Source organism: Chiloscyllium punctatum, chromosome 11, assembly GCF_047496795.1.
Source record: "Chiloscyllium punctatum isolate Juve2018m chromosome 11, sChiPun1.3, whole genome shotgun sequence".
Classification (NCBI taxonomy): Eukaryota; Metazoa; Chordata; class Chondrichthyes; order Orectolobiformes; family Hemiscylliidae; genus Chiloscyllium; species Chiloscyllium punctatum.
In genome coordinates, this window is record NC_092749.1 from 4,192,166 (window position 1) to 4,207,400 (window position 15,235).

General features: G+C 44.6%; 1 protein-coding gene across 4 annotated transcripts in view; it reads right to left on the reverse strand.

Moving 5' to 3' along the window:
- Window positions 1-15,235, reverse strand: part of LOC140482684 (protein-tyrosine kinase 2-beta-like) — a 202,156-nt gene that overhangs the window by 177,037 nt on the left and 9,884 nt on the right. The gene's annotated exons all lie outside the window — the stretch shown is intronic.

A 15,235-nucleotide genomic window follows, 5' to 3' on the forward strand; every position in this document is an offset into this window, starting at 1 on the left:
GCTACACCTGTTTTTCCAAGCACAATTAACATTGAACTGCCAAATGAACACATCCTGAGGAAGGGGATTACAACGTCGCTGGGAGTGAGAAACAGGCGGATCTTTTGTGATCTAGTCATGGTACTCTGCACAACCAATCATCTCCCAGTTGGGCTGGTGGATTCAGGTGCAGTGAATGGAAGGGTTTCACAAATGGTCCCTCAAATCACTCACAGACAAAATGAGATCCCTCTGACTCTTTTTGCTGTAATAGGCGAACATAGAAATAATTCAGGAAGGCTACCCATCCCGCAGATGAAGTCACAGATTCCCATTTTTATAAAAACCAGCAGTTTGCCTTGTGAGCTTCCTGATGAGTCAGGTACTAAAACCGAAGTGGTGAAGTGATGATGAGTCATGTGACACATTGCCCGATTAAAGTGGAAATCTTACAATCTCTTAATTATTTAAAAAAAACCTCTTAAAACTTTCTTACATTCTTCCTTAGAAAATAAAACTTGGTTTGGTGTTTAGACAAAGATTTCCTAATTTGATCTGTTTGTGCTCAGACCTTAGAGGGACTGGTAACAATGTTGGACAGCATCTACCAAACTGACAACCACCACCATCTCAACAATGAGGTCACCATAGCCCCAGAGGACATTCGGATTATGCTCTCATTATATAGAGAGACACAACTTGGTTGGGGGAGTGGGGGGGTGGGGGGGTGGGGGGGAAAGGAGTTAACCTGAGGGTCACTTCAGGCGAGGGGAGAGGTTGAAAAAATAGGACCTTTGTGGTAACTGATTAGATTACTTATAGTGTGGAAACAGGCCCTTCGGACCAACAAGTCCACACCAACCCGCCGAAGCGCAACCCACCCATACATTTACCCCTTACCTAACACTACGGACAATTTAGCATGGCCAATTCACCTGACCTGCACATCTTTGGACTGTGGGAGGAAACCGGAGCACCCGGAGGAAACCCACGCAGACATGGGGAGAATGTGCAAACTCCACACAGTCAGTCGCCTGAGGCGGGAATTGAACCCAGGTCTCTGGCGCTGTGAGGCAGCAGTGCTAACCACTGTGCCACCGTGCCGCCCCAACGTTATCTCAAAATGGTTTTCACTGCATTGAAACTGTTCCAGAGGGACAAGGGCAGCAGGTACATGGGAACACCACCCCCTGCAAGCTGCCCTCAGAGCCATACACCATCCTGACTTGAAATATATCACCATTCCTTCACTGTTGCTGGGTCAAAATCCTGGAATTCCCTCCTTAAGAGCATTGGGGGCTAATCCATTTTTATTCACTCATGGGATGTGGGCATCACCAGCTGGGCCAGTGTTTCTTACCAATTTCTCATTTCCTTGGAGAAGGTACGCACAGTGATGGTCATGGGTTTGCAGTGGTTCAAGAAGGCAGCCTCCCACCACCTGCGATAGGGTAAGTAGGGATGGGCAATAAATACCGGGCCCAGCCAGTGACACCTACGGCCTACCGGGGAATAAAAAACTACTCAGTGTTGATGTCAGACTTCAGTGCAACACACCAGATTCCGTAAGATTAGTTTTGTATTGTAACAACAATAACCATGTGGTAACAGCAGCTCTGCTGAAAGGTCAGCTGATGAAATATTCACTTGGTTATTCACCCTATGGATGATGCCAAATTTCCTGAGTATTTCTGACACTTTCTGTTCTCATTTCCGATTGCCAGTATCTGCAGTATTTTCTATTAGCAGTGTCTGCAGCAGTAAGTGATTCCGGCTGTAACGGTTTTAATCTGTTAAAAGCATTTCGATATAAATATATTTCAAAATTCACCCGAGGTATTTCATGTGTCTGTTTTCCCAACTTCCCCCTTTGTGTTTCCGTTCTCAACAATTCCTGTCAGAGGTTGAGACCCAGTGCTGTGTTTACAGCACCGTCTCCTGCTCAAATGCACGTTTGCTCTTAAACTCTTACTTTATTTTTTGTCTTGGTGTGTTCAGTTATAAGAATGTAAGAACTAGGAGCCGCAATAGATTACCCTACATGTGGAAACATCCTCTTTACATGTACTTTGTAAATCCTCTTTAGCATCTTCTGTCCCTCAACTAAATCTCCTCTCTTCTAAACCCCAAAAACTATTGGCCTCAACTGCTCAACCTCTCTTCATACGACAAAACCACTCATCTCTCGAACCAATCTAGTGACCCTCCTCTGAACTGCCTCCAATACAACTATATCCCTCCTTAAGTAGGAATGCGGTCTCACTAATGTCTTGTACAATTGCAGCAATACTTACCTACTTTTATACTTAATCCCTTTAGCAATAAATTTGCCATCCATATTACCTGTTGTCTCTGCACACTAATCTTCTGTAATTCATACACAAGGACACCCAGATCCCTTTGCACCAAAGCACTCTGCAGTTTCTCTCCATTTCAATAAGAAGTCCAAGAAAAATCAGAGGAACAGAAACATGAGGTCTTACCCTAACCATGAGAATAGATTGGAGCAGGTGGGACTATTCTCTCTGAGAGAAGAGATTAGCAAAAAGCTATCAAGTTCAAGAGTAGGCTGGGCAGATTAGATAGGGAGAAACTGTTCCTGTTTGTAAAAGGAACAAGATTAGAAGGGTGTTGTTTTAAAGTCTGGTGCAGAAGAAGCAAGGGTGAGGTGAGGAAAAAATCTTTTCACCCAGCAAGCCATCAGGGTCTGGAATACCCAATCTGGGAATGAGGCAGAGGCAGGTTCCATTCAGGCATTCAAGAGGGGCTTTGGATAATGATTTTGAAAGATTGGTGTGCCGAGATATGGGGAAAAGGCAGGAGATTGGCACTGGTTGATAGACCCAGGCTGGTAGGAGGGGCTGACCAGCCTTCTTGAGGACTGTAACAATTCTGTGATTCAGTTCTGAGGCCTCATAAGTTCCCCCAGCTCAGTTTCCCTGGTCACTTTGGGTAGAGTGGGGTCCACAGTGGACACACACCTATTGGGTTACAAGAAGCAACTGCTTTGCTGGGTGAAGGAGACTCAGAAGCTGACTGGTTGCAGAGGCCCAGGAGTGGTGCCCTTGTCTACTGACCACAAGGCTCTGAGTTCCCCAAACTGAGGGGCTGCATTTCACCAAGATCTACCCTCAGAGGTCGGGGCAGAGGCAGAAGGGTCAGTGTGGGATTGTGGGATGACTTGTGGTAGTGGACAAGTTTCCAATGAGGAAGGCAGACAATAAGATACGTCACACATTAGCCAAGGGTGATTGTGTGAGGCTGACAACGTTCTGTTGATTACAGAGAGCCCACCACCCCCTCTCCTTGGGAGCTCTCCAACTTCACAGACACTGACACCCCCACACACCCCCACCACAGGCATCAGGGATCTTGTGATTCACGTGGTGTGCACACCCAGGGGCACAATTCCAGAGGAGCCTTGTAACCAGTCTGTCTTGGTACCTGGTCGTTTCCACATCCGATCTCTTTCCAAGGTCAGGATCAAACTCTATTCAGCTCCCTGACCCTCCTGGTGAAAATCGGATCATACAGGACCCTCAAAACCAAAAGTGGGAACATGCCATCACTTGAGCTCCCCAACAAGACAGTGAAAATGGAACCTAACTCCAGAGATGTGGGAAAGGCCAGTGAGGGGGCAATAAGAGGCCATTCGGGAAAGCTGCTGTCACTCACTTTGGTTGTAAGCATAAAAAAGGCAGGAAACCTGTTCACGTTTCTCTTCCAAGAGACTTGGGTTTAGTTATATAAGGAATGCAGAAAGGTAGCCTGAGATACAACAAGTAGCAAGGAAAACAAATGGGATAAAAGGCCCTTACTGAAAAGGAATTGGGATGTAACTGAAGAGAATGTTGGTGCAGTTCTCCAGGGTCTCAGTGAGTCCATATCTGAGTGGTCAGCAGTTTTAAGGAAGGATATACGTGCTCGAGAGGCATGATTGTAAAGGTTCACTAGGTTAATGTCCAAGGGTCATCCTGTGATGAGTGAGTAAGTAAACCAGGCTGATATTTCTCACTCTTCTAAAGACCAGAGAATAAGAGACTCTGAAGGGAATGGATAGGATTAGTGCCAAGAAAACATTGCCCCTTAGCTGGGGACTTGGGAACAAAGGGGCGCAATCTCAGGGTCAGGGAACAGTTAGTTAGGAATGAGAGGGACAAAATTACTTAGAGTCATAGAGTCCTGCAGAGAAAAAACGTCCATCCACGCTAACCCCATTTCCCTGCACTTGGTCCATATCCTTCTAATCCTTTCCTATCCTTGTATTTGTCCAAATGCCTTTTAAATGTTGTTAATGCACCTGCCTCAACTATTTCTACTGACAGCTCATTCCATATGCGTACCACCCTCTGTGTAAAAGAGTTGCCCTTCAGGTTCCTTTTATTCTTGAACCTTGAGCTGATTCCCCAACCTTGGGAAAAAGTCTGAGTGCACTCACCCTATCCATGCCTCTCATCAAATAATATACTTCAATAAGATCCCCCCTCAGTCCCCTACACTCTAAAGATAAAAGTCCTAGCTTGTCAAATATAACTCAAACCCTTGAGTGCAGGTAACATCCTTGTAAATTTCTTCTGCACTCTTTCCAGTTTAATAACATCCTTCCTATAACAAAACCAAACACAATACTCCAAGTGCAGCCTCACTACCTGTACAACTGCAACATAACTTCCCAACTTTTATACTCAATGCCCTGACTGATGAAGGCCAGTGTGCCTAAAGCTTTCTTCACTGTCCTGTCTACCTGGGACTCCACTTTCAGTGCACCTGAACTCCAAGGTCCCTCCTTAAAGCCCTACCTTTCACCATGAAACTCCTACCTTGATTTGACTTTCCAAAATGCAAGATCACACACTTATCTCCATTAAACTCCATCTGCCATTTCCCAGCCCACTTTTCTCAAGAGGTTGTGAATCTTCGGAACTTGCTGCTATTAGAGATGTGAATGCTCCATCATTGATGATATTTAAGGCAGGAATTGACAGGGAACCAAGGGAATAGGGAGTGGAGTTAAAACTATGGTCAGCCATGATTTATTGGATGATGGAACAGACTCGAGGGGCTGAATGTTCTACTTATGCTCTTATTTTTTATGTTCTTACATTGGTCAAACTGTTAGAATCATCAATAGCAACACAGAACCACTACATCAGACCAGACCTCATCATTTCCTTTGAGTTCCCTAATTTGGTTACACTTTCATGTTATCCACCATAAACATTAATGGTTCATGAAATACACAGTAAAAACCACACTCCCTATTATTACTGCAAAAATGGGTCAATAATATATGGCAGGAAAGAGAGTCTACATGAATTACAAAATGAAACTCAAAACGCTGGGTTTTAACTCCAGTATTCGTTTTGAAAGATATCACATGTCACATTTGAACTGCCCATTATTCTTACAAATGTGCAGAAGTTTGCAGACATTAATTGAGCAGTGAACTGACAGGGGAATATTATCATCAGCGTAAGTGACCCATCAATGTCAGGATCATCAATGACAATCAACCTCTTTCACCCAGCATGTGAACAGTGCTAAGTGTGAAGTCTCATTCCTTCAAGTTGTGAATTGTTTTTTAGAGAATTAAGTCTTTTTTTTAAACTTACCTCCCCTGTCTCTCTTTCTATCTGAATTTACTCCAATGTTTCTTTACTTCTATTCCTTTTTCTGTACTTGATTTATCATGGAACTCCCCCACTCAAGTCCATCCTTTCTTGATTTCTTAAGCGTTTACTCTCATGGTTAAGGAAATATACTGATGGTCATTCGGTTGTTTGGTAGAACAAAACTTGATATTGGTAAAAATAGACTATTTCCATCTTGCATGAAGACAGACCAACAGCAAAGGGAACAACGGTGTGAGAAGACAGTGCTGACTAGTTAGTTACTCATTCAACAGTCGATGTGTTGAATTGAAGACTGCACCTGTTAGGTGATTACTGACAGTTAAATGTCAACACTTACTTAAATTTAAAACAGACAGTTTGAATGTGATTGGTCAAGGCATTGCCTCGAGGAATGAATCAGCTGTTTTGTGGAGTTGAAAAGGCACAACTGTCAGAAATAATTAGAGTCCTGTGTATTAATATCTGTAATCTCCAGTCTGCCCTAGTGTACCACTGCAAGACTAACTGACGATCTTAAATTGGTAAAATAAATCAAAGAACTGTGGATGCTGGAAATCAGAAACAAAACCAGAAATTGCTGCAAACAGTTGAAGAAACAGGAGGAGAGTCTTGGGCTATAGTCTGATATTGATCAGCTGGTAAATTAGGCAGAGCAATGGCAGATGGCATTTAATCCTGATAATTGCAAGGTGATGCATTTTGAGAGGTCTAATAAGGGAAGGGTATCCACAATGAATGGTTGGTCCCTAGGGAGTACTGAGGAACAAAGGGACCTTGGTGTACAAGTCCACTGACCCCTGAAGGTGTCAGCACAGGTAGACAGGGTGGGCAAGGCAGCGTTTGGGAAGCTGTCCTCATTAGCTGGGGGTTAGCAAAGATATCTCGTTACAATTTTATAAAACATTGGTTAGGCCACAAATGGAAAACGGTGTGCCCTTGTGCTCGCCACACTATCGGAACGACATGACTGAGGGGGTGCAGAGGAGATCACCAGGATGTTGCCTGGGATGGAAAGTCTGAGTTATGAGGAGAGTCCGGATAGGTTGGAGTTTGTTTCCTTGAAGCAGGGGGAGCCGGAGGGGGGTGCGGGAGCAGGAATCTGATGGAGGTATGCAGCATTATGAGGGGTGTCTGGGACATTATCTGAAAAGGTATGATTCCGTGAGTCTGACTGTGTCAGGCTGTTGCTCAGCTAATCTGTGAGACAGCTCTCCCAGTTATGGCACTAGCCCCCAGACATTAGTGAGGATGACCATGCAGGGGCAACACTGCTGGTTCTGCCGTTGTCTTTTCCAGTGCCTAGGTTGATGCCCGACCTTCTGCTCGGTTTCATTTCTTTGAGACTCTTTTTGATGGTTGCTTGAATTGAGTGGCTCCCTCAGTGATGTCGGGGGCAATTTTGAGTCTAGCACCTTCCTGTGGGTCTGGAGTCACATGGTCAGTAAGAGAAGGACAGTGGATTTACGCCCTAATGGACATTGATGAACTTGCTGGGTTTTTACAACAATTATATTCTCAAGTTTCCATTTATTGAATTCAAATGTCACCATCTGCTGCAGTGAGATTCAAATCCAGTTCCCCAGAACAGTATGCAGAGATCTTTCAACATGATCTAGTTGGGGGAGTGGGCAAATCAATGGCAAATGCAGTATAATTTGGGTAAATGTGACGTCATTCACTTTGGAAGCAAAACCAAGAAGCAGATTACTACCTGAATGGCTGTAAATTGGGAGAGGGGAGTGCAGCGGGACCTGGGTCTCCTTGTGCACCAGCCGTTGAAGGGGAGTGTGCAGATGCAGCAGGTGGTAAAGAAGGCAAATGGGATGTTGGCCTTCACTGTGAGAAGTTTCAAGTCCAGGAGCAGGGATGTGTTGTTGTAGTTATACAGGGTCATGGTGAAGCCACACCTAGAATATTGTGTGAAGTTTTAACCTCCCTTTCTGAGGAAGGATGTTTTTGCTCTCAAGGGAGTCTGGTGAAGGTTTCCCACGCTGATTCCGGGGATGGTGGGACTGATGTATGAGAAGAGACTGGGTTAGGATTGTTTTCACTGGAGTTCAGGGGTGATCTCATGGAGACTTATAAAATTCTAGCAGGACGAGGCAGGGTAGATGCAGGGAGGATGTTCCCGATGGTGGGTGTGTCCAGGACCAGGGGGGTCACAGTCTGAGGGTTCAGGGTGGGCCATTTAGGATGGAGGTGAGAAGTCACTTCTTTATCCAAAAAGTGGGGAACCTGTGGAATTCATTACCACAGGAAGGAGTTGATGCCAAAACATTGACTGCATTCAAGAGGCAGCTAAGTATAGCACCTGGGGCGAATGGGATCAAAGGTTATGGGGAGAAAGCAGGATTAGGTGTTGAGTTGAGATGATCAGCCATGATCGTAATGAATGGCGGAGTGGCTGGAAGGCTGAATGGCCTCCTCCTGCTCGTATCTTCTATGTTTCTATCTATCTAAGACCAGGCTGTCTGTGTACAATCCAGCAATAACCATCATACCATTGCCTCCTGGGAAAATGGGAGGTCATTAACAGGAAAGATGGAATATTAGTTAAATGCAAAATGCAGAGGTACAGGGGACCTGGATAACCTTGTACATGCGTCACACAATGTTACTATACAGGTTACAGCAAGGAATTAGGAAAGCAAATAGGATGTGGTCTTTACTGTGAGGGAACGGAGTAAAAAAGAATTCTTGCTGCAACTGCTCAGGGTGTTGGTGAGATTGCACTTAGTGTGCAGGCTAAGTCTCCTTGTTTAAGGAGGGATTTACTAGCATTGGAAGCAGTTAACAGAACATTCATGAGGTTGGAGCATGGGATGAAGGTTGCTGTGAAAGGGTTGTGAAAAGCTTAACCTTGGAGGATGCATTAAGCTCTGTTTGCTCTGATGATACCGTGGCTGGGGGAATAGAGAAGGTTCACTCTGGTTTTGGAAGTGACACGTGTCATTGATGTATTCCGATAGTCTCTCAACAATGTTAGACAAGCTAAGGTAATCTGTACTGAATATAGCAAGAACCTGCTGATGCTAAGTCCCACCAAAGGTTGATGGTCTAACCACTAAAAACCAAAAAGACCCTTCTTCCCAAAGAAATAGGGCGAGTGGCAGCCAGATACCCCCCCTCACCACCCCCCCCAAAGGTTACTGTCTCAGGGAAGGCTGAACACGTTGTACCTATACCCATTGGGGCTTTGAAAAATGCGAGATCATCCTTGTGAAACAATAAGATACTGAAGGTGGGGGGGGGGGGGGGGGTGGGGGGAGGGTGTTTGACCAGGTACACGCTGAGAGGATGTGTCCCCTCGTGGGGGTATCAAGAAAAGGAGTACACTCTCAGCAGAAGGCCACTAGGATAAGGAGGAACTTCTTCCCTCAGAGGTGTGTTGGTGTTTGGGGAATTCTTTCCCTCAGTGAGCACTGGAAGGTCATTAAGTATATTCAAGGCTGAATTGGGCAGATTTTGGATTCACAACGCAGCCTCGGTTTATAGGGCCAGACAAATAGATCTTATTGATTGGTGGATCAGAGTCAAGGGACCCAAGTGCCAGCTCCAATTTCCCAAGATCCTTTGATCTATGTATAAGGACAGAACACTGCTAATCATTTGCTTCTTGACCTTCTATTCAATAGATTAATTTGTCAGTAATGTCCAAAGCCAGGATGAAAGTAAACTTCTCCCTTCACTCATCAAAGCAGGAGATACTGGATTGAAACAGGAACTGAAGGAGCTGTTTGTTATCCTGGACAGTTAATCCAGTGACTGAAATACAGAATAAAAACCCAAAAGAACCACGGATGCTGTAAATCAGAAACTGAAATTGCTGGAAAAGCTCAGCAGGTCTGGCAGCATGTGTGGAGAGAAATCAGAGTTAACGTTTCAGGTCAAGTGACCCTTCCTTCAGAACCCTTCCTCAGAAACGTTAACTCTGGTTTCTCTCCACACGATGCTGCCCGATCTGCTGAGCTTTTCCAGCAATTTCAGTTTGTGAGACTGAAATACAGAGGTCAGTAATTTGAGGACAATAAGAGACTGAAAATAACAGTGAAAATAACAGAAAAATGAGCTTTTATCCTAATCTCTGTTCTCCATTCTTTAGAAACCCTACAGTGTGGATGCTGACTATTCAGCCCGTACCAAAGAGCATCCCATCCAGACCCATCCCCCAACCTTATGTAACCCTATATCTCCCATGGCCAATCATTTAATCTGCACAATTTTGGACTATGGGAGGAAACCGGAGCACCCAGGGGAAACCCACGCAAACACAGGGAGAATGTGCAAACTCCACACGGACAGTCACCCGAAGCAGGAATCAAACCTGGGTCCCTGGCACTGTGAGGCAGCAATGCTAACCACCATGCCATCCTTGCTTCTCTAACAGCTGACACCAAACTCCATGGTGAAGTTAACCACTGCCCTCCCATAACTCTCCCAGTAGGTAGAGTTAAAACCCACATTGTTGACTTAAACTATCAGCTATCTTTAATAACTTGAAGAGCTCCATCAATTGACCTTGACATTTGTAAAAATAACTCAATCATCTGAAATAACACAACCACTACCTCTTTCCTTTCTGGGTTGAATTGAGATTTGCTGCCACTTCATTGGCCCCCCTACCTTTCACAACTGTGTAGTTCATCTGAAACCCGAATATCTACATTCAAACATGTGCCGTGCCCTGTTCATTCATCACCTTCTGCACCCTCTGCCCCTACACTGGCTCCCAGTACATCAATACTCACCATTTTAGCATTTTTATCCATTTTCAAATCTCACCATTATCTTGTTCCTATGGAACACTGCCATCTCCTCCAGTTCTGGAACCCTCTGAGATCTCTCTATTCATCTAATTCTGATTCTTATTCATTCCTGGCATTAATCATTCCACCAATAACAGCGATAGTTTCAGGTCCTGGACCCCCACACCATTCATTCTTAAACATCACCAGCTCTCCCTACTCCTTATCCTCATGCTCTTTGAACGGCCTTTGCCTATTATAACGATCTGTGCAAGATGATATAAAAATCACACAAAGATTTTGTACGTTGAAGCTCATACAGCACCAGTATTTTGCATTCATATAGCAACATTACTGTAATAAACATCCCAAGATATCTCACAGGAACAAATTCAACTGAAAACAAACACAGAACAGACAGCAGGTCAGAGAGACTCGAAACATTTATACAGCAAAGCCTTCTTCACCATCACTCCATTTCAATCTCAACACTTACAGGATTATAGGGAAAAGGTAGGGGAATGTGATTGATGAGTTGCTCTTCCAGAGGGCTAGCATGTACACAATGGGGTGGATGGCCTCATTCTGAGCTGTTTCCATGCTACAATTCTAGGTAATAATATTTTCTTTCCCTTGACCCCTTCCAAAAACAGACCCACTTCCTATTTCTCAACCGTGAACTCTATCAGTTCCGTTATCTCTCAAGCCTTTTGGCCCACTCACACACTCCCACTTTTTAAAAAAGTTTTCATTATGTCAGACCTGAAGAGAGGTTAAACCCAAAACGTCGACTTCTCCACCTCCTGATGCTGCCTGGCTTGCTGTGTTCTTCCAGCCTCCTGCTTGGCTACATATTCCATTTTTGCATGTGTGGGAAATCATGTCTTACAAACTGGATTGAGTTTTTTGAAGTAACAAAGAGGATTGATGAGGTCAGAGCGGTAGATGTGATCTATGTGGACTTCAGTAAGGTGTTCGACAAGGTTCCCCATGGGAGACTGATTAGTCAAGTTAGATCTCATGGAATACAGGGAGAACTAGCCATTTGGACACAGAACTGGCTCAAAGGTAGAAGACAGAAGGTGGTGATGGAGGGTTGTTTTTCAGACTGAAGACCTGTGACCAGTGGAGTGCCACAAGGATCTGTGCTGGGTCCTCTACTTTTCATCATTTATATAAATGATTTGGATGTGAACATAGAAGGCATAGTTATGACACCAAAATTGAAGGTGTAGTGGACAGCAAGGAAAGTTACCTTTGAGTACAACGGGATCTTGATCAGATGGGCCAATGGGCTGAGGAGTGGCAGATGGAGTTTAATTTAGATAAATGCGAGGTGCTGCAATTTTGGAAAGGCAAATCAGAGCAGGACTTATACGCTTAATGGTAAGGCCCTGGGGAGTGTTGCTAAACAAGGATTCCTTGGAATGCAGGTTTATAGCTCCTTGAAAGTAGAGTAACAGGTAGATAGGATAGTGAAGAAGGCATTTGGTATGCTTTCCTTTATTAGTCAGAGTATTGAGTAAGGGAGTACATGTACATGAATACATGTTGTGGCTGTACAGGATGTTGGTTAGGCCACTTATGGAATATCGCGTGCAATTCTAGTCTCTTCTTATCAGAAGGACATTGTGAAACTTGAAAAGGCTCGGAAAAGATTTACAAGAATGTTGCCAGTGTTGGAGGGTTTGAGCTACAGGGAGAGATTGAATAGGCTAGGGCTGTCTTCCCTGCAGCCTCAGAGACTGAGGGATGACCTTATAGAGGTTTATAAAATTATGAGGGTCATGGATAGGGTAAGTAGACAAGGTCTTTTCCCTGGGGTGGGATAGTCCAGAACTAGAGGGCATAGTTTAGGGTGAGAGAGGAAAGATATAAAAGGGTCCTAAGGGGCAACGTTTTCACGTAAAGGGTGGTACGTGTATGGAATGAGCTGCCAGAGGAAGTAGTGGAAGCTGGTACAATTACAAAATTTAAAAGACATTTGGATGAGGACATGAATTGGAAAGGTTGGGAGGGATATGTACCAAGTGCTGGTAAATGGGACCAGATTGGGTTGGGATATCTGGTTAACATGGACGGGTTGGACCGAAGGGTCTGTTTCCATGCTGTACATCTCTATGAATCTATGTCCGTGTGGGCTCATGTACACTTGCCATGTATAAAGAGAAACCGTTTGTTCCGTGTGTGACTGTACATCTCCTGGACCATGCATTGTCAGCTCCTGTATGAATGGAGGGCATAGCAATGAAATCAAGGACATTTTGGTCCATTCCTGGCTGCATGTTGGGTCTGCCAGGGAGTGGGCAGAGGTTACACCTCAGGGCAATCAGGGTGAGGAGTGAAAATGAGTTGGAGCATGAGGCATTGCTGTAACTTGACCCAGACAGAGCCATTGATGATTGGATTCAGGATCCCCGTCAGGCTGAACATCGACCCACACATACAAGATCTGTCTTCATATCAGCTCATTTGCATAATTTTGACTGAAGTACATCTGTGCAGAATTTTGTGAAAGCATTTTTAAAATGTTGACATTGCTGGGTAATACATTAATGTCAATTCAATGGATTCTTAGCCACTTTAAAGAACAATTTGGAGTCAATTATCTCAGTGTGGGTCTGGAGTCACATGAAGGCCAGACTGGGTAAAGTTGGCAGATGTCTCTTCCTGAAGGATGTTAGAGAAGCAAACAAAATAAAAACCAAAACAACCATGAATGCCCTAAATCAGAGACAAAAATAGAAATGGCTGGAGAAGCCCAGCAGGTCTGGCAGCATCTGTGCAGAGAAATCAGAGTTAATGTTGCACGTCCAGTGACCCTTTCCCCAGAAGTAGATGGGGCTTTCCTGACAATTGACAGTGGATTCATGGTCAACAATAGATTCTGAATTCCAGATTATTATTGAATTCAAATTCTAACTCCATCTGCCTTAGCAGGATTTGAACCCAGGGCCCAGAACATTAGCTGTGTTTCTGGATAATACCACTAGACCATCACTTCCCCATAAAACCCCAGATGGGTTTTGACAACAATCCAATAATTTCACAGCCACTTTTAATTTCCAAACTTTTTAAAACCGAATTCGGATTCTCAGACAGTCCCTGTTGGGATTTGAACTCGTAGCCCCTGGGATCAGTAGCTCAAGTCTCAAGCCATCCCATACAATAATTGTGACTACCCCCTAGCTTGTCAGATGTGGGATACTCTATTTACAGTGGGACTGGACATATGAAAGCTGTGTTACAGCGTTCACAACAGCTTTCACAGGATGTTCGAAGTTGTAAAAGCAGGTCAGGAAATGCCACCTGAAAGAACACAGGCTTTTTAGAGAATAGCATTCTTGTTTGTTCACAGCTCTGGTATTCAGTCATTCCCCACACTATAGCCCTGATCCATTCCCAGCTCCGAGCACTGACTGTGTATGTTCCTCCGACAGGAATAAGTCTGAGCTTGCTGCACAACTTGTCAGATGAGCTAAGAGCTGGCCTTGTGCTGGCTTGTCTGCCCATCACCCATCACTTGGGTGAGGGAGCTTCAATGTTAGATGGCTCTGAATGCTGAAAATTACACTGGGATTCGAGGGAGACAAATCACTGAATAATGACAGTCAAAAGGCACCCACTGTCACAATAACCATGGCACGAATATTCAATCGATTCAGGCTGCTACTTAAAGGGAGATCGTTTAGGATTACTTCAGAGACAATTAATCTACATTTTTAGCTGCAGTCATGCAGGAAACACCAGCAGCCAATCTGTGCACAGCAAGATTCCATAAACAGGTTGGAGATAAGTAACCAGGGAATCAGCTTTCAAGGGGGCTAAACATTGGTCAGGGACACAGATGGAGAACTCCTCAGTTCCTGGGGAGGGTTTACATTGACAGGAGCTTGCTCTTCATGCCGGTAGGTTGGCGTCTACGGGACTGTGAATGAACCTTCGGAATCAAAGGGCAGCTTACCGAGTTGTCCCAGAGATTCACATCAAGAATTTCTCTTCAATCTCAGTAAGGCACTGACAGGATGAATCGGGGCTCACCCAAACCCTGACCGATTCGGGGGGAACCTCCTGTGTCAATGACCTGAAGAGGAAAGGCCAGGCAGACATGTGTGTATTCTCTGGAGTTAAGAACAGTCAGAGGGGCCTTCACTGGAACATATCAGATCCTGAGGGGACTTGACCGAGTGGTTGTGGAAAGGATAGTTCCTCCTCAGGGAGAATCTAGAATTAGGGAGCAGTTTAAAAATAAGGAAGTGCACATTTAAGACAGAAATGATGAAACACTTTTTTCTCATAGCGTTGAGTGTTCTTGGAATCCCCTTCCACAAAAAAGGCAGTGGATGCAGAATCTTTAAATGTTTTTAAGACAGAGGGCGGGAGATTCTTGATGACCCGGAGGGTGAAAGGTGAACAGGGATATGTAGGAATGTAGTGTTGAGATTAAAATCAGATCAACCATCATTTAATTGAGTTGTGGAGCAGACATGATGGGCTGAATGGCCTCTTCCTGTTCCTTGTTTGTATGTTTGCATGTCAAGGGAAATAACCACCCACTATCCCACCTCTGACCCCACAGTGAATGGAGCTGCGATTGAGAGAGGTGAGAACTATGGTGAGCATTGCTCCTGTGTCCTGATGTTCCCTGAAATGTTGTCCTGTAACCTCAGGAGCTGAACTCTGAAACATTTAAGAGACAATTCCAACCAGACAATTCCTGAAGAAGGGCTGATGCCCGAAACGTCGATTCTCCTGTTCCTTGGATGCTGCCTGACCTGCTGCGCTTTTCTAGCAACGCATTTTCAATTTCAATTCCAACCAGATATCAGCAGTAATGGGGCCACTACAGCAGCTGCTCAATCCTGTCATAGACATGGC